At 40.6% G+C, this 21132-nt stretch overlaps 1 protein-coding gene across 3 annotated transcripts in view; it reads left to right on the forward strand.

The window, feature by feature from the left end:
* Window positions 1-21132, forward strand: part of LOC124260887 (alpha-(1,6)-fucosyltransferase-like) — a 152554-nt gene that overhangs the window by 34253 nt on the left and 97169 nt on the right. For all 3 annotated transcript variants that reach the window (XM_046695210.1, XM_046695211.1, XM_046695209.1), the window contains exon 2: window positions 7051-7109. The gene's annotated coding sequence lies outside the window, so the exon portion shown is untranslated. The remainder of the gene's footprint in view (window positions 1-7050; window positions 7110-21132) is intronic.

Below are 21132 nucleotides of genomic sequence, written 5' to 3' on the forward strand. Positions count from 1 at the left end.
CCTGCCACCTGCTACTGTCAGGTTTAACTAACCTGGCACCTGCCATCTGCTACTGTCAGGTTTAGCTAACCTGGCACCTGCCACCTGCTACTGTCAGGTTTAACTAACCTGGCACCTGCCACCTGCTACTGTCAGGTTTAACTAACCTGGCACCTGCCACCTGCTACTGTCAGGTTTAACTAACCTGGCACCTGCCACCTGCTACTGTCGGGTTTACCCTGGCACCTGCCACCTGCTACTGTCAGGTTTAAACCTAACCTGCCACCTGCCACCTGCTACTGTCAGGTTTAACTAACCTGCCACCTGCCACCTGCTACTGTCAGGTTTAACTAACCTGGCACCTGCCACCTGCTACTGTCAGGTTTAACTAACCTGGCACCTGCCACCTGCTACTGTCAGGTTTAACTAACCTGGCACCTGCCACCTGCTACTGTCAGGTTTAGCTAACCTGGCACCTGCCACCTGCTACTGTCAGGTTTAACTAACCTGGCACCTGCCACCTGCTGCTGTCAGGTTTAACTAACCTGGCACCTGCCACCTGCTACTGTCAGGTTTAACTAACCTGGCACCTGCCACCTGCTACTGTCAGGTTTAACTAACCTGGCACCTGCCACCTGCTACTGTCAGGTTTAACTAACCTGGCACCTGCCACCTGCTACTGTCAGGTTTAACTAACCTGCCACCTGCCACCTGCTACTGTCAGGTTTAACTAACCTGGCACCTGCCACCTGCTACCGTCGTCAGGTTTAACTAACCTGGCACCTGCCACCCGCTACCGTCAGGTTTACTACTGTCAGGTTTAACTAACCTGCCACCTGTCACCTGCTACTGTCAGGTTTAGCTAACCTGGCACCTGCCACCTGCTACCAGCTAACCTGCCACCTGCCATCTGCTACCGTCAGGTTTAACTAACCCGGCACCTGCCACCTGCTACCAGGTTTAACTAACCTGCTACTGTCAGGTTTAACTAACCTGGCACCTGCCATCTGCTACTGTCAGGTTTAAGTAACCTGGCACCTGTCATCTGCTACTGTCAGGTTTAACTAACCTAGCACCTGTCACCTGCTACTGTCAGGTTTAACTAACCCTAGCACCTGCCATCTGCTACTGTCAGGTTTAAGTAACCTGGCACCTGCCATCTGCTACTGTCAGGTTTAGCTAACCTAGCACCTGCCACCTGCTACTGTCAGGTTTAACTAACCTGGCACCTGCCACCTGCTACTGTCAGGTTTAACTAACCTGGCACCTGTCACCTGCTACTGTCAGGTTTAACTAACCCTAGCACCTGCCATCTGCTACTGTCAGGTTTAAGTAACCTGGCACCTGCCATCTGCTACTGTCAGGTTTAAGTAACCTGGCACCTGCCATCTGCTACTGTCAGGTTTAGCTAACCTGGCACCTGCCACCTGCTACTGTCAGGTTTAACTAACCCTAGCACCTGCCACCGGCTGCTGTCAGGTTTAACTAACCTGGCACCTGCCACCGGCTGCTGTCAGGTTTAACTAACCTGGCACCGGCCACCTGCTACTGTCTGGTTTAACTAACCTGGCACCTGCCACCTGCTACTGTCAGGTTTAGCTAACCTGGCACCTGCCACCTGCTACTGTCAGGTTTAACTAACCTGGCACCTGCCATCTGCTACTGTCAGGTTTAGCTAACCTGGCACCTGCCATCTGCTACTGTCAGGTTTAGCTAACCTGGCACCTGCCATCTGCTACTGTCAGGATTAACTAATGGGACACCTGCCACCTGCTACTGTCAGGTTTAACTAACCTGGCACCTGCCATCTGCTACTGTCTGGTTTAGCTAACCTGGCACCTGCCATCTGCTACTGTCAAGTTTAGCTAACCTGGCACCTGCCATCTGCTACTGTCAGGTTTAGCTAACCTGGCACCTGCCATCTGCTACTGTCAGGATTAACTAATGGGGCACCTGCCACCGGCTGCTGTCAGGTTTAAGTAACCTGGCACCTGCCACCTGCTACTGTCAAGTTTAACTAACCTGGCACCTGCCATCTGCTACTGTCAGGTTTAGCTAACCTGGCACCTGCCATCTGCTACTGTCAGGATTAACTAATGGGGCACCTGCCACCGGCTGCTGTCAGGTTTAAGTAACCTGGCACCTGCCACCTGCTACTGTCAGGTTTAACTAACCTGGCACCTGCCACCTGCTACTGTCAGGTTTAACTAACCTGGCACCTGCCACCGGCTGCTGTCAGGTTTAACTAACCTGGCACCGGCCACCTGCTACTGTCAGGTTTAACTAACCTGGCACCTGCCATCTGCTACTGTCAGGTTTAGCTAACCTGGCACCTGCCATCTGCTACTGTCAGGTTTAGCTAACCTGGCACCTGCCATCTGCTACTGTCAGGTTTAGCTAACCTGGCACCTGCCATCTGCTACTGTCAGGATTAACTAATGGGGCACCTGCCACCCTCAGAAAATTATTCTGAACTTTTTCAAAGCTGACCTTCCATGCTTCAGTGGCCCAACTGGTAATGATCATAGCATCAATAATGAATTGCAATCAGTATCAGGTTCGAATCCCAGGGGTGGACATTCATTTACGGGTAACTGTTTAAGAGGAACATGGTATGTAAAGACCAACCTGACTAGAAACAAGTTGCATTTTCACATAACAGAAGGTATCCAGGCACAATGTTTGAAAACACTTACTGATAATACATGATCTATTAATTTGTTACCAAATACAGAGCATTATGGTAATATAAATAGACCTGTTCAAATATTATTTTTTCATATTATGGATTGTTTGTTCTGTGGAAAGTAGTATTTTCCCAAAGATTGATTACAGTTAAATCTCTTTGTAACACTTTACTAAGGCGATGATCAATGGACGGTTTGAGTAAAACACTGTGCAGACATGAAACAGGACTTGCTGCGCTATGGTAGGTTTTACATGTTGGACATGTTGGTGGGAGGAGAACATTTTGTTGAAACTGTTCTCGAACACAGCCTCAATTGTTTCTTCATGAAAATCTATTGATATTTAACCTCTGTTGATTACTCCTGAGTAATCGAGAGAGAAATTATGTTATGGCTTGGAAATGTGCTATGTGTTTTATCTGATTACATCATTGATTGGTGGACCAATGTTGGTGGACCAATGTTTGAGTAGAAATGTACTGGACATTTTACACTACTGGGTGGGTAAGTGTGTTTGCTTCACGCTGGGATGTTTGATTGTCTCTGTTTGATTCCTACCTGTTCATAGTTATTGATCAATATTGCTTTTTTGTTCGTTTGTTTGTTGTTTAATGCCACACTCAGCAATATTCCAGCTCTCTGACAGTGGTCTGTAAATAATCCTTTAAAAGATCAACATCATGAGCATTGTTCAAGTAGTTGGGATATAATGACATGTGTCAACCAAGTCAGCGAGTCTGACCATCTGATCCAGCTATTCGCCTTTTACAAGTATGGGTTGCTGAATACAAATCCTAACCCAGATCTTCTCAGGTAGATCAATATAATTCAAGATAAATCTGTTTCCAGTATTCAGATGATCTCTTAAAATGAATAATATGTTGAAGCAATGGGATACTTTGTGCCACAACACTTAGACATGCATGATAGACAAGTAAAATGATATGGAAATATATTCTAAAATGTGCAACAGAATGCTCCAGTCCCTGTTAATTGATTTAGTTTAAGTGTCCCTTGTCATTGGTGAGTGAATGGTCTTGAAGAGTGCCGGTGTCACATTGTGCTGTATGTTCCCTCATTAAACACTGAGAGCAGGATCCTTAATAATTTCAATTTACTTTGATAGCTTTTCCCTCTCAAAAGCTTAATTTTTGGCACCTGTTTTTTATTCTTCTTTGAAGTGGCAGCTTATTGTAAGAACTTTATGGTAGTCCCATGTAATGTGGGAAGTCATCAGCTGTACCCCATCTTGCCCTTCATGGAGGCCATCTGTTAGCAGAGGGAATGTGGTTACTAATGGTTTATTTTGTTTCACTTGTAATATTGACTGAATCTGTAAACCAACACGGCATGACTCCTCACAAGGTACTTGGTTTTTTAAAACTTTCAGCATAACATTGATTGATTGCAGTGCACCACATGGTGATTTCCATCAATAAATAGATTTTTGTATAGAATTGTGTATATCAAGCAAGATGTTTTTCCTCCTTATCAAAATGATCAAACAGATCAACAGTTAGTTGAGTCTCTGTAAGTCTGGTTTCAGTTAGTCTGGTCCCTGTTAGTCTGGTCCCTGTTAGTCTGGTCCCTGTTAGTCTGGTCCCTGTTAGTCTGGTCCCTGTTAGTCCCTGTTTGTCTGGTCCTGTTAGTCTGGTCCCTGTTAGTCTGGTCCCTGTTTGTCTGGTCCCTGTTAGTCTGGTCCCTGTTAGTCTGGTCCCTGTTAGTCTGGTCCCTGTTAGTCTGGTCCTGTTAGTCTGGTCCCTGTCTGGTCCTGTTGTCTGGTCCCTGTTGTCTGTCCCTGGTCCCCTGTTAGTCTGGTCCCTGTTAGTCTGGTCCCTGTTAGTCTGGTCCCTGTTAGTCTGGTCCCTGTTAGTCTGGTCCCTGTTAGTCTGGTCCCTGTTAGTCTGGTCCCTGTTAGTCTGGTCCCTGTTAGTCTGGTCCCTGTTAGTCTGGTCCCTGTTAGTCTGGTCCCTGTTAGTCTGGTCCCTGTTAGTCTGGTCCCTGTTAGTCTGGTCCCTGTTAGTCTGGTCCCTGTTAGTCTGGTCCCTGTTAGTCTGGTCCCTGTTAGTCTGGTCCCTGTTAGTCTGGTCCCTGTTTGTCTGGTCCCTGTTAGTCTGGTCCCTGTTAGTCTGGTCCCTGTTAGTCTGGTCCCTGTTAGTCTGGTCCCTGTTAGTCTGGTCCCTGTTAGTCTGGTCCCTGTTAGTCTGGTCCCTGTTGTTAACAATCTGGTCCCTGTTAGTCTGGTCCCTGTTAGTCTGGTCCCTGTTTGTCTGGTCCCTGTTAGTCTGGTCCCAGTTAGTCTGGTCCCTGTTAGTCTGGTCCCTGTTAGTCTGATCCCTGTTAGTCTGGTCCCAGTTAGTCAGGTTCCTGTTCGACTGGCCCCAGCTAGTGTTGCTCCTGTTAGTCTGGTTCCTTTTAGTTGGGTCCTAGTTGGTCTTAACAATGTTAATATGGACCCTGATAGTCTGGTTCCTGTTATGTTATACCCAATTTGTCTGTTACATGTTTGTCTACTAGTCTTATTCCTTCTAGTCTGGACCATGTTAGACATTGCCTTTTCAGCATTATCTGGAAGATGTTTCGGGCTATATATATTATTCTGGAATCTAAAAACACAAATAAAAAATCAGGAAATTGGATTACCATGCAAGTTAAATGGTTTAACTGTTCATGGAATACCTAACTAGCCACCGTGGAGATGTTTAGATTTCACTTAGCTGACCCAAACTATCTCTAGTATGTGACAAACATGTGGATTCAAAAGGAAACAATGAAGAGCATCTGATTGATTTCACAGTTTGTGAACGGAGATCACAGTGTTAATAGCATGCATTATGTTATTTGTTTGAGGTATCAAGATGTTATACATTAAGGTGTGGAGTTACATCAATATTCAGTAATCCTATTGATTAAACATGTGAAGAAGAAGTTTTATATATATTCCTACAATACGTCTTGTTTAGCAGCATTGATTTTCTTGAGCATGTTGAGTGAGCGAGTGAAGTACTTTATTCTGTTCTGACACATTTTCTTGGGTAACACCAGCTCTGCCTGACATTTAAAACAGACTGACCCTGTGCCAGTGGTGACAAGCGGGGTCAGGGTTTGTTTGGATTGGGCAAACTGTCATTAACATTTGGGGCACAGACAATGACTTGATGTATTCACAAATTATCTCTCCTGTGCTTTGCTGAGTGAATTTTATTCCAAAGTCTTGAAAGTGTCAGAAACAATGCAAACCCTTCGCATAACCCTGATTGTTAAAAGTAAAGATTGTGTCTGTTAAAATGTTGTCAAAAATCACATGTAGGGATAGAAGTATTTTCTCGGTCCACAAACCTGATCTGCTACCTAGTTGCCATATCAGTCTCATCAAAAAATCATTTGAGTCTTCAAGCAGAAGCATGGCTGAAGTGTTGTCACTGGGAGTATCATTATCTGAAGCTGCTACTCCAAACACAATTTCACTGGTGTCATGTTGCCATGTACCTAGTGGTGCAAGTGGTAGTCCACTAGTCCTGTTACAGTGATGCCATGTACCTAGTGGTGCAAGTGGTAGTCCACTAGTCCTGCTACAGTGTTAGTCCACTGCCATCTACCTAGTGGTGCAAGTGTTAGTCCACTAGTCCTGCTACAGTGTTGGTAGTCCACTAGTCCTGCTACAGTGTTGCCATCTACCTAGTGGTGCAAGTGGTAGTCCACTAGTCCTGCTACAGTGTTGGTAGTCCACTAGTCCTGCTACAGTGTTGCCATGTACCTAGTGGTGCAAGTGGTAGTCCACTAGTCCTGCTACAGTGTTGCCATGTACCTAGTGGTGCAAGTGGTAGTCCACTAGTCCTGCTACAGTGTTGGTAGTCCACTAGTCCTGCTACAGTGTTGCCATGTACCTAGTGGTGCAAGTGGTAGTCCACTAGTCCTGCTACAGTGTTGCCATGTACCTAGTGGTGCAAGTGGTAGTCCACTAGTCCTGCTACAGTGTTGGTAGTCCACAATGAAATGTCACTAGTCCTTCCTCAGTCTCAATCTCAGTCTTGTAGATCTTTCAGCTTATGATATCTCTGAACCCTGCCAGTGCCCATTCATTTGAAACGTTGGTAAATAAGACACTTTCAACATAAGTTAATTAGGGACAGATAATTTGTTAGTAGAGTTATTTGTGATCTTTTGTAAGGTATTCATAACCTACTGGCATCTTTGTCATTGAATCGGTGCAACAAAGTGATAAAACGTGCGTGCACCCAATAACATATTTCTGCTGTGTGTTCTGTTACCATGGTAACTATCATGATCACCATCTTCTTTTAGGAGTACCATATGCTTGTCATAAATGTTAGTAATAATGATTGATGATTTAACTAATTTAAAAAAAAATATTTTTTTACAGGTGTGACAGTTGTCAAGTTTACACTGAAAAGCAAGAGTTGACCAACAAGATCTGGCAAGGTAGGTACCGGTACCTGTTTTTCTGATTTTTGTGACAGCCAATCCTAGTGGCATCGCTTCACAGTTCATGTTATTCAGAATTCTATATAAACACAGAAAAATTAACAGTGACTTAGAAGGAGAAAAAAAGAACTCTTTTAAATGCATTATCTGATTACCAGTTACACTTGTATCTGTTTCACATTTGTTTTGCCTCAAGGTCATGTCCTGTATTTACAGAATCCATAAAACCTCTTTGGAATCTCACTGCATATGTGCGATAGACATTGTGATGACAAATCTTCTAACACATCTTAGCAACTGGTGTAAAATATTATTCAACAGAAATGATTAAAACACAAACCAAAAATTAATGGTCACAGACAGTCGTAGATAAAACTTTCCTATTTTCCTATACACATAAAGGGCCATGTTCCCACAGACCTGTAAGAGAACTACCACATACAGACAACAGTGCCCTGGTCAGAGTCTTGTAACTACAGGAACATGTTTAGCCCAGTAGATGAATAGCAATTACATTTCCCCATACAAAACATAGTGATTACCTCAAACAAATGTGTTCGTCACAGCACAGGGTATTGAGATGGGACTAAATGCCTATAAGAAAGGAAAGGAACATTTTCTATAAATAACTGAATGTATAAAGTCGAAATAAATGAAATCAAATAACTGGTTTTCAAGTTTAAACACTGCACAAGCTAGTTTTTCAGTCGTTTTTATATGGTTGTTAGAATACTTAAATTACCATTGAACGTGATGACGGCTTGCAACAAGAACTCCAGGCCAGTGTCTTGAAGTCCTTAATGAGCCATTTCAGTTCCCTTGGTGCCTCAAACGGTACCCTTAAGGGCCACAAATTATGGTTGCTAGAAAATCAATATCCAAAGAGAGTGGCCAGTGGCACGTCAAGGTCGATTATTGCTCAGCAAATTACGTGTAGCAATTTCTATCAGTTAAAGAATTGTCCAGTAAGGATGTCAAAAGTATTCTGCAGGTGTCCGATTTCATCGTCGTTTCCAATTAGAGGTCTGTATAGAAAGAGAGGTCTTGGTCAATGGTAGTGTAATTGATTGGGTTTCCTTATATTGATTATTGGGAATGGTGGTGCTTAAGTTGGTAATGATACCAATATTTGGGTCATAATGTCTGTGGTTGTTTTTAGTCTCTGTTGGGTTGATTCTGGCTAGTAAATATTGAGTTAGCAAAGTTAATGTCTGCTGTGGAAATTTGATCTTGTGAATCCTTCCTGACTCATATTTGGGAAGTGTGTTATGATTCATTATTCAAATTATTATATGGGGTTGTGCACTGTGTTTGAAAGTTTACATTCTGACTGAGGAAATGCTGCATTTTGTTTGTACACATACACATGATTCATATCATTCTAGATTATGTAAGCATGGGCACGTCTAGTGACCTATGGATTCCAAAATCACAGCTTGAAGTAGCTCACCTGACTGCAAGTCCATATTTGCTGCAGACTTAGAGGCAAGTCTTTGAACCTACAGCATTTCCAAGAGGGGTCTCCAGGGATTTACTTGGAGTCTTGTAGTTGAGGGTCCCTGGGACTCATATTCTTAACTTTCAGGGGTCCTGGACTACAAAATGGAGGTCCCAGACACTTAAATATTATTATTAATACTGTTATTGTATTGTGTATCATGGTCATCACATTGTTACAGTAATTAAATTGCAAATAATACCATAACCCAGCTAGTAACAAACTCAGTGATAACTTATTGTCACCTAATTGGAATTTTTACAAAAAGTATTTGGACTTTTTCTGAGTCCCTGTGGATGTGCTAATAAATTTTGTTGCGTCCATTGTCAATTTTTATTAGTATAGGACACAGGTATTCGCATCCTGTAAATCCCTGGGTCTCTTTCTTGTCAAGGACTAGCTAAAATGTACATCTTGTGATGCCTGGTAACCCATGCAATGACCTTTCCAAGGGAAAGCTTTGTCCATGTAGCATGCACTTCAGTGTCTGCTTATGATACCGATGCATGAATGATGAAGTATCTTCTCCTCTGGCACTCATGACTGATGAAGTATCTTGTCTTCTGGCACTGCTAGACTGATGAAGTATCTTCTCTTCTGGCACTGCAAGACTAATGAAGTATCTTCTCCTCTGGCACTGCAAGACTGATGAAGTATTTTTCCCTCTGGCACTGCAAGACTGATGAAGTGTCTTTTCCTCTGGCACTGCAAGACTGATGAAGTATCTTCTCCTCTGGCACTGCTAGACCGATGAAGTATCTTCTCCTCTGGCACTACAAGACTGATGAAGTATCTTCTCTGGCACTGCTAGACTGATGAAGTGTCTTCTGATCTGGCACTACTAGACTGATGAAGTGTCTTCTGATCTGGCACTGCAAGACTGATGAAGTATCTTTCCCTCTGGCACTGCTAGACTGATTAAGTGTCTTCTGATCTGGCACTGCAAGACTGATGAAGTATCTTTTCCTCTGGCACTGCAAAACTGATGGAGTATCTTTTCCTCTGGCACTTCTAGACTGATGAAGTGTCTTCTGACCTGGCACTACTAGACTGATGAAGTATCTTCTTCCCTGGCTCTGCTAGACTGATGAAGTATCTCCTCCTCTGGCACTGCAAGATGGATGAAGTATCTCCTCCTCTGGCACTGCAAGGCTGATGAAGTATCTTTTTCCCTGGCTCTGCTAGACTGATGAAGTATCTCCTCCTCTGGCACTGCAAGATGGATGAAGTATCTCCTCCTCTGGCACTGCAAGGCTGATGAAGTATCTTCTTCCCTGGCTCTGCTAGACTGATGAAGTATCTTCTCTTCTGGCACTGCAAGACTGATGAAGTATCTTCTCTGGCACTGCAAGACTGATGAAGTATCTTTTCCTCTGGTACTGCTAGACTGATGAAGTGTCTTCTGATCTGGCACTACTAGACTGAAGAAGTGTCTTCTGATCTGGCACTACTAGACTGATGAAGTGTCTTCTTCCCTGGCTCTGCTAGACTGATGAAGTGTCACCTCTGGCATTTTGAAACTGATGAAGGTATGTTCTCTTCTGGCACTGCTGGGGCCGGTGGGGTAGCCTAGTGGTTAAAGCGTTGGCCCGTCACGCCAAAGACCCGGGTTCGATTCCCCACATGGGCACAATGTGTTAAGCCCATTTCTGGTGTCCCCCGCCGTGATATTGCTGGAATATTGCTAAAAGTGGCGTAAAACTAAACTCAGTCAGTCAGTCTGGCACTGCTAGACAGACAAAGCTGAAATGTAGCATGTCTGTTGACATCTTATCATGATGGTACTATTTGAAAAATTAACTTTTACCAGATATTGATTAAGACAGTTCAGCAAGTTGTTGTGACACCTGGGCACAAGGCTTTGTGTGCCTTTGTGGCCATGCTATCAAGATCCAAGTTTGTTCATGGCATCACTATTTGCACTCAGCATCATTTTCCTCAAGGATGTGACATAAATTATCATTTTCATCAACAATGTTTTGCACTATTTCTTTGGCAACTGCATTATCTATTTATATTGTAAAACAAGTATTTTGTAATACAAGATTTCACTGACAATATATTAGTCTGTTACAGGATAGAGAGTTCAAAGTTTCATTGTGTACCAATACCTTGTGCCCTGACAGCAATTTTATACTGTTTGGTCTTTAATAAGGATTGGAAGTTGGTAGTTCATAGGGACCCAAGATTATTAAGGAAGTCAACATCAGTAATCTTGTACCAGATATTTTTAGGCGACTTCTTGCCCTCTTCATCTGGAAGAGACTGTGTTAATGTAAGCTCTTAAACCAACCTCACTCTTTTGCTTGTCAGTAATCAGCTTGGCACAATTCACCTTGTATATAATACACCACTTCACCACTTCAGCTTGTATATAATACACCACTTCAGCTTGTATATAATACCCCACTTCAGCTTGTATATAATACCCCACTTCAGCTTGTATATAATACACCACTTCACCTTGTATATAATACACCACTTCACCACTTCAGCTTGTATATAATACACCACTTCAGCTTGTATATAATACACCACTTCACCTTGTATATAATACACCACTTCACCTTGTATATAATACACCACTTCACCACTTCAGCTTGTATATAATACACCACTTCAGCCTGTATATAATACCCCACTTCAGCTTGTATATAATACACCACTTCAGCTTGTATATAATACACCACTTCACCTTGTATATAAAATTTCTGTTTTATGTAACATTTTTGTCTAATGTATGATGTTTTCTGTTTGTTGTGATTTAAGAATGATTTGGTTTTCAAGAAATAGCCATTTTGAAATTGTTCCCTCTCTGAACTGAACTTGAAACCATTATCTTGTGAAGGAGGTCAAGGAGTTGAGACTAAACTAAATGGATTTGATACCAGAGTTGGAATGATGGCCAAGTGGTTACTGTGTTTGCTTGGCCCGCTGTACATCCACGTTTGAGTCCCAACATGGTGTCCTCAGCCTTGAGAATGTTGTAATATTGCCAAAAGGGAACAGGATAGAGAGTTGCCAGAAAATATCCAAGCTGGTTTCTGTTGCTCATTAATTCTCATCCTCCTTGGTCAGTAGGCACAAATACTAAGCTAGTCAGTTCATCAACTTGGTACACCACAAGCTGCATCACTTTAAGCTTTCATCCCAGCTTAAAACCTACTAGACAATATGACTTCAAGACTATTTCACTGATGATTCCCTATACACAGTCTCTATTACCCCACGCAGCACATGTATTCAGCCATGTGTAATATTCAGTGGGAATAATTATGGAAAACAGGTCAACTGAATATATACTATTGTGTTGGCACTGAACAGATGATACACTAAGTCATTCATGCCATGCAGAAGATGACACTTGCAATCAGATGCGTGAATAGTCAAACTGTTCAGCACACCAAAGTGGTGTCCCATTGGTCGAGGCAGGGCACCATCTTGCCATGCAGTGTGGCATCACTTTGCCATGTTAGCTCATCAGACCAATCTATACAGCAGGAAACTACATCTCACTTGTCTTAGAAAGAAATATTGGCTTGAATGAGGTCATGATCATAACATGTCTGTTTGTCACAGAAAGTACAAATTTAGAAGTCTTCTGGATAACTGCATACATCAAAGAATGCATACAAGTGGGAACGATGTACGTCACCATACTGAAAGCAAGTATTGATTTTATGTAACAGTCTGAAGAAAGAAATACAAGAATAATACCCAAAGGTCCTATTTTAGATTGAAATTGCAGTGTCACATATCTTGTAATGAAGAGACAATGTGAATCTCCTTTTGGTTTTTGAAATAAAGTAGTTACCTAAAGTATTTATATTAGGTAAAAGATTAGATTTAAGTAATCATTCAAAATATGCTTACACAATGAAACAACCTAAACATAAGAGAAAAGGAAGTTCTATAGAGGGAAATTTCATCAGAAGTTGGTGATAATAAAAAATCAATGGCCACTGATATTTTCCGTGAAATGGTGAATTGCATCTAAATACTGGTGCCATGTCTCCCCCAGTGGTTCTGCTGAAGCAGGAGCTGAAGGTCAAAGACCAGACTTCAGGGTGCCAACAAGCAAGTTGTGTTGATGTTGATATTGTTTTCACTGTGATGATTGTATGTTTCTACAGTCAGCAGACAGTAGTGGAATAAAACATGAGACAGAAATAAATAAGATTAACTTCTGCTTTTGAATTAAAATTTTGTTGTCATAATAACATTAACATTTAGATTTGATTAATGTGAGAATATTTCTGAAAGTTCATCACTTTTGCTGGAAAATGCTAACTAATCTTATGTATATTTTTTCCAAACAAGAAACATTTAATCTGCAGTATTGGATTATAAGAATGATTTTTTCTAAACAATCATTGTGAAACAGACATTTTACTGTATTGTGTTTATGTGTTGGCTAATTACAGTGCAAATATTTGCTTATTTTGAATTGACACAACAAGATTTATTGTGATTTTATGTGACCAGTGTTCACTTGGCACCTTGATCAACACAGTCGACAATGAAGATGTATGCATACTTGTTGGCTGGGAGACATGTGATATTGTTTAAACCATTGATTCTGTCTGCAGCTTGTTATTTCATCAACATTGCTATCAGTTGGCATCAGCAGCGAAACCTTTCCCAGCAGGATAGATAGTTTCTTGCCTGAGGAAGGGGACTACATTAAACGACAGTTATTCTTGGAATTTCTCCCTAGTTTCCAATCATCCGATTTTCACCCATTAGATTTTCGTATCATGTTTCACACAAGCACTGAAACGAAGAACGTGTAATTTCAATAAGGGTGATGCTTGAGTGGCATTTTCATATTTGCTCAGATCTGAGACGTGTTGATTTTCAGGGGATTCTGGGGGTGGGATGACCACCGAGATTGCACTGATTTTATTCCAGGATCAATATGGTGGAACTTGACAGCTGATGCTTCCAAATTATTTCCAAGTTTCTAGGAAAGGGACCTTAACATGTATTGGTGTAAGTAACCTAAAGGATGTGGTCCGTGGCAAATGATGTTTATGAAATGTATGTTGTTCCTGAACTGGATGTGGAACATCAAAGTCAAAGCATTTGTATGATATTATGCATTCCGTTTTGAAATGTGACTGTTTTTTGAACTGTTCTGTGATTCTATGTTGCAAGCATGTGTGAAATAATGGATGTCTCATATCCATAAGTATCGTCTTATTTTATCCTGTAAATATGATTATGTTTCAAGTCCTTTTGTGTTTAGTACTTATTTACTTTCTTGGAGATTCAAGGTTTCACAAAACTGGAATGAAATGCAACAGAGTTGGGAAAATGTAGACTGACATGGAAAGTGTCATATTCCTTTGAAAAACGACTGCCTCCGTGGTGTAGTGGTTAGAGCGTCCACCCAGAAAGCGGAAGGTCACGGATTCGAGCCCCGGCCGCGTCATACCAAAAGATGTTAAAATATGGTACTTGTTGGTCCCTGTCTGGCGCTCGGCATTAATGGGTACAACAAGGACTGGTCGCCTCGGAGTCAGTATAATCTATCTGAGTGGGGTATTCATGCTTCACTGCGGCATGGTATCTCAGTGAGCTGGCACTATATAAAATGGCTTAAGTCTGGGCTAGTACAAGCAGCCACTCATACACATTCACACGCATATGAGCGAAATATTCTCAAGTGCGCACTTAAACCCCATTTCACCTCACATCACCTTTGAAAAACACTGCAAATGGCATAATCTTTGGGTTCTGGGGGCGGTTGGGTAGCCTAGTGGTTAAAGCATTAGCTCGTCATACCGAAGACCCGGGTTCAATTCCCCACATGGGTACAATGTGTGAAGTCCATTTCTGGTGTCCCCTGTCATGATATTGTTGGAAAAATTGCTAAAAGCTGCGTAGAACTAACTTTACTCACTCACTTTGGGTTCTGATTTCTTTGATTTCACAATGGTTGTTGTTGCATTATTTTTAGATATAAATCCTACCATAAAAAAAAAAAGAGTTCAAATTTAGTTTAACACTATTAGTGTTCTTGGATCTTTTGTTCTGGTTTCAAATGGAATCATTTATAAATGGAGGCATCTGAACAATGCCTCTGTCTGGTGCCAAGCCTAGATTTGTCTAATTCATGCTGTGTGTAGTTGGGACTCTTATCTCTTATTAATTAGGGTTGAAAGGTATTTTCAGAATGAGCCAGATTGTCTAAATTACTTCAGCTGATGAAACGAATTGGTATGGATATCACCCAAGTTAAGTTGAATAAGCTGGAATGTGCCGATTGTTTGTCGGTTTGATTGGGCTAGTCATAAGGACTGAGGTCTTTCATGTCTCATTACCGTTTGGACATTTTACATGATTGTACATGATATTGAAGTGTACTGATATGACTGATATGGCAGGCTGGTTGGTTAGCCCAGAGTCATAGTGTTTGTTCAGTGCTCCTGGGGTTCATTTCCCCACATGGTTATATCATGGGAGGTTCACTTTTAGTTTACCCTGTCATGACATTAATGGAATAATGCTAAACATTCCATTCCCAAATCTTATACACTCTTTCCTGGCTTTAAAGAATTGAAATACTAGGTCTGTCTTTAAACATCCTTGAATTTCGATCTTGACTTTGAAAATGTATTTTGTGTTTTGAAATTTCCTTACCAATTCCCATCTCAAGTACTTAATCTAAACTTATGTACTTTTTAAAAACCTTTGAAATCTGTTACAGTGTTTTTTAGCAGGAAACATTTAAACTTTGTAAAGGCAGTTATCATATGATCTATCTATATTGTCAATGATTGTGTGCTTCTGTTATGTAAATGTATCATTTGCATGTGGGGATCTATTGAAAAGGTCTTGTAATTTGTGCCCTAAAATCTACATGATTCCTGCCCTTTAAAAACAGACTTCTGAACCAAGTCAATCAGGGTTATGTACTTGTCACACGATGCAACTCTGTCGGCAAAGTCATCTGAAATGCAAACTGACAGGCAGAGAAAATTGAATAACCGCAGATGCTCAAATATGTATTTGTGACATGTTGCATGTAACATATGTGTATACAATTAGTTCACTGGTCCAGTATATCTGATAAACTTATTGTTTGCTTGCTGAGTTACGGAGCAGATGTCTCAGTGCTCAAGCCAGAGTCGCTACACCAACAGTGTGTACATTCTTGGTAAGACCCTACGGTAAGTCCACTTGCATTTCATCCAAAGCCTGATTTCATTTCATGAAACCTGTTTTTTGTGATCTCATTCTCTTGAAATTCTGTGATCACTTAGAAAGCTCATATACTAAGTAGAGTTAACACATTGTCATTAAAATCAGCTCTTAGCTAGACAAGGCCACAAGACATCCTTTAACAGGTAATGTCAGAACGACCAGTGTTGCATAAAAGATGGCGAAAGTGAAAGTCATATGTTTTCTAATCATGCAGGGGCGGAGGGGTAGCCTAGTGGTTAAAGTGTTCTTTCGTCACGCCGAAGGCCCAAGTTCAATTCCCCATATGGGTACAATTTGTAAAGCCTGTTTCTGGTGGAATATTGCTAAAAGAGGCGTAAAACTCACTCACTCTAATCATGCAACCTTGAAATGGTTAACGTGGATCAGTATGAGCTACAGCCATACTCCTGGTTCTTAATGCTGGACTAACTCTTGCTTCAGAGGGATAAATAATTTGAAAGAGAAGAGACATTCAAGAACTTGCTTTTTTTCAGTTTTCAATTTTTGAATTGAGAACTTGCCATTTGTAAGTATTACTGCAAAGTTTGAGAAAGCTGTCTTCTGACTGCCTATGCAGGCTTCCCTCTTGGTCATTGGTTAGTTAAACTTTTTCTTATTTGACATGCAATGGGAAGTCTTCATATCTTTGGTGTAGCAGCAATGAGCACTAAGATATGACCTTAATGAGATTACTTTTACCATAACTAACTCACTCACCTCTTTCTTTAACTGGTTCATGTGTGAGTAATGCTCAAGAATAACACACTTGTCACAAATTGTAGATTAAATTTAGATGTGATTGAGTCTATGGAAATAGCAGGAAACTGACTTTATACCTTCAGTGTATATTGGACAATTCAACTGAACAGTTTATCAGATGGTGCTAGCATATATATGCCTTTAAGGTCTATCAGATGACTGATTGACTGAGTTGCAGTATGTGCATCTTCCTGGCAAGTGACGAGGTAAGTGCATCGTGTCAAGAGTTTCAAGTTTGAGTTGTGGGCTCTTGCAGGATGTGGGTGGTGGGACAAGGGAATAAAGACTGTTTGGGACAAGTGCTGGGACAAGGGACTCTTTCTTTCATGCTTGATTTTGAACATTATACTGTTGTGCCGTTTTGAAATGGCAGTGTTTATAATGGCATTGGTGATGCTGTAGTAACAAGGTTGTCTGATGCTGTGGCAATGTAGTACATGTGTGTGTATGTGTTTGCTAAGTATGGTAAAATAAATAAGGAGTGACATAGTAACTTTAGATGGTTCATTTGTTATCATTTATCATTATTTGATGATTGACTGGTATTTCAATCAATCATGACAGTACTGTATAGTAGTGATGGATCAGTTGTATGACTATTTGTAATGGTTCAGGATTGTTAGTACTGCTTTGGAATGTAGACTTCTTGGTTCACTAGGCATGATATCTAGTCTTAAAGGTTTCTCTTAATTGGGTCGACCCAGGCTTGATTCCCCAAATGAGTATACTGTATGTAGCCAATGATGCATGTCTTTCACCATGATATTGCTGGAATCTTCCGCATATCTTCCCAACAGCTTTAATTATGTACCATTCTGTAACTAGTCTCCAGTCCTTTAGTGCACAAGAATGCCCAGCTGTTCCTTTCTTGTGATGCTTATTGCAGTTCAGATGTATAATTATACCTACCTCTAGAAAGGCAGAAATAACAGGAATGTATATCATTCATTTTTGTCACCTTTGCTACAAATTCATGCTGAAGCTCAATTGGTTAACATCAATCTGATCACTGTCCAAGATTTCCAAGTGGGGATCTTCTCCATGCCGAGTTGTTTTATCCAAGGATCTAAGGTCCCATTGATAAGCATTCAGCAGCAATTTGCCATGCATAAATCACACTGGGCAAAGTGAAGTCCCCAGCATTGGGACTGACAAGGCTGAGGTCAAATAATATTGAGGAGGCATTGCCAACTTGCATGACAAACCACATGGGAAAAATTTTCAAGTCATTGCGTTTACTTTGTTTACGAACGTGCTGTGAGTGAAATGATTCAAATTTCCCTTTCTCGCCATATAGCGTGTGATATATGGAGTTTGGAAGTGCATTAACTCTGAAAGTAAATGTTTGTTTAGAGTGCAGAATTCCGACATTAATCAACTATGAAGATGGCAGAAAGGACCATTATATTGTCTATCATAGATAATTTTCTGAGGTCTGTGTGAATGTGTGCATCCACTCTTTTCTTTCAGTTAGTGTGTGTGTTTCACACAGATTATCGTTTGTAATTGTTCAGCAAATGAGAGTGCCTCATGCAGTCTGATTGGCTGAGAACTACTGTAAACATGATGAAAGGGAGCAGAAGGAAGGAAAACCTGTGAACTTTTCAGGGCAGTTGAATTGTTTCCTTCATGAAATTTGACTACCTTTCTGCAGCTATTTTGTGATTGTTACTATGTCACTCCTTATTTATTTTCCCCTACTTAGCAAACACGTACACACACATGTACTACATTGCCACAGCATCAGACAACCTTGTTACTACAGCATCACCAATGCCATTATAAACACTGCCATTTCAAAACGGCACAACAGTATCATGTTCAAAATCAAGCATGAAAGAAAGAGTCCCTTGTCCCAACAACACCTTACACAAAGGGTGATATTCTAAGGATATAAACAAGTTCTTTCTGTAAATCAATAATGTTGCCTGACTGACACTGTGCTGTTCTGCTGCATCATCTGCAGTAACTGCGTGCCTCTTCCGTTGATGCCTCTGACAATGTTGTGTTTTCTTATATATAATATTCGTTTGAATACAACATGCGCGCATCCTGTACTCAGCTCCAGTGTCCAGTGTACAATGTGTAGTCAAAACCTACTTTGCTTTACTTCAGGAAAATTCTTGGCTGGTATGAAACATTACAGACAATGTAAAAATTACATTGAAAATGTCAAAATAACATTGATGTTTTTGTTGTTGAAATGTGTCATTAGATGTGACTGTCAGTACAGTACTGGGCCCCATTTCACAAAGCTCTTGTAAGCCTAAGATCTCGTAACTTTTCTTGTAGCATTCGTACTTCCTATACTAACATAGGAAGTACGAATGCTACAAGAAACGTTCATATAGCTTGAATGATTCTTTTGGTGAGATTTCAGATTCATGGTTGGTCTTTATCCTAGTACCTTTATGGCAGTTGTTAGGCAGTGGGGTTTATGAGAGGTTACAATGTTCACCATATGGAAGGTCCGGTCTTTGATTCCCAAGAGGGGCGGTGGGGTAGTGTACTGGTTAAAGCTTAGCTCGACGTGCCAAAGACCGGGTTCAATTCCCCACATTGGTACAATGTGTGAAGCCCATTTCTAGTGTTCTCCGCCGTGATATTGCTGGAATATTGCTAAAAGCAAAGTAAAACAAAACTCACTCACTCTATTATCATGTTGGTACAATACTTGGAGTCCATTTCAAGCAGACTAATAGCTCTAAGTCTATGTTGAGAGTATGGAAGGTATATATATCACAGGCATAATATTACAAATGTATTAATCTCTCTAAACTCTTTCAACACCAGTCAACCAGAGGCATTTACTGCCATGACACCGAGTTCCCAGAGACTCTAAGGACATAGATGAAGCCAATGTTTATGAAGGAAATTATAAGCTTGTAAAACGTTATTGCTACTACATCTCATACACCATTTAAAAGATCTAATCCCACTGTTGATAAATATGAAGTGTATTTTTATAATGTTATTCAAATAATACAACTACAACTTAAATAGATTTATTTTTGTGATGAAAATGCAAGATCACATTTATAATGTCCAGATAAACCACGAAAGAAGCAAAAACTATGGCGATTTTTTTCCATTTGTGACATGTCATAACATGCCCGTGCCTTTTTCGTTTATATTTTCATTTTTACGTAATCAGAAAATTGTTATAAAAAGATTTCTTAAATAATATGTATGGTCGCCTATTTCCCGATATCAGTGGCTTTCCGCTCGGTAACATGACACAACAACAGAAAATACCTCCGTTTTCGAAGCTTCGTATAAATAACATGGGAGGCGAATCGTTTGATGTCGGGTATCGTTTGAAAGCTCTGAACATCAACATCACTGAACCCTTGCCGAGAGTATTTTCACACTTGTAAGAAGCGATTTTATTGGATAAAGATTGGTTTCTAATGACGCTTTTTCGCTACAGTCGTGATTTGTCAAAATCAGACACGTGACCTAAGGCAACCAATCATATTACGGCAATTGATACCATCCTCGTAAACGAAAACTTTTAGATTTAGACGAAAGTTTTGGGTAAAATAATGCTATTTTGAACATATTAAGCAAGAAATCACTACCTATACGTAAATTATGGAACTTACTGGACGTTTCGTGCTAGGTTATGACCTGTGACAAAAATGCTTCATGCATATATTTTAGCATTAAACATCGTGTCCGAGCGTAAAGTTCGAATCGACGAAAGCCGAGATGTCACTTGAATTACATTACATGATCGCACAATAAAGATGGAAATAGTAAGTTGTAACGTACTTTTATGAGTACTGTTGTTGATTTTATTCTTCCGTTTATTCCGTGTAATATTATCTCGAAAACATCGTTACTTTGCTCTTTGACAACTCTGATGTGGACCCGTTGCCGAAGCCTGTGTCCGAGAATCTTTTTTTTTTTTTCAATAACATTGCGAAAAATAGTTTATAATTCTAATTCTGTCGATAATATATGGTCATTTGAAATGTAATATGTGTTTTCGGGCATTATGAAAAGTGACAGATTTGATAAATGAATCATATGTTAGTTAGGTTCCTAAAATTATATATCATTTTGATGCGACTACTGCCTGGCCGGTTTTCCGGCCTACGGTGTCTGGGGACTGGTGACGTCTTGGCCGGTTTTCCGGCCTACGTTGTTGAATGGGTTAATATTATGATATTTATTTTCCAGAGGTCCGACACTAAGTCAGCAACATAGGAGACTGTAAAAATGATCTTCCTGTCTGTTGCAGAGTTTCTTGACCCTTTATGTCTTTTTTTTTTTTAAACCCATTTCATTTCATTCCCTGCCAAAGGATGGTGTGTAATATGTCCGTGTCATTTCCATACAGACATATCTTCCCTGTAGGCATTAGGAGTGTATTAAGTGTGTGGATCTCATTGCAGAGTCTGCACTTTCTCAACATTCTCAAGTAACAGTCAACAACAGTGCAGTCGAATGTTGAACAACTTTACAACAAGCACATCATTTGAATGAGAATTAAGTTAGCAATTTAGTGTTGATTTGGGAAAAAGAAAATAATTCATGAATCAATAATTA

This window comes from Haliotis rubra, unplaced genomic scaffold (assembly GCF_003918875.1).
Source record: "Haliotis rubra isolate DU_JTF1 unplaced genomic scaffold, ASM391887v1 Scf78, whole genome shotgun sequence".
NCBI lineage: Eukaryota > Metazoa > Mollusca > Gastropoda > Lepetellida > Haliotidae > Haliotis > Haliotis rubra.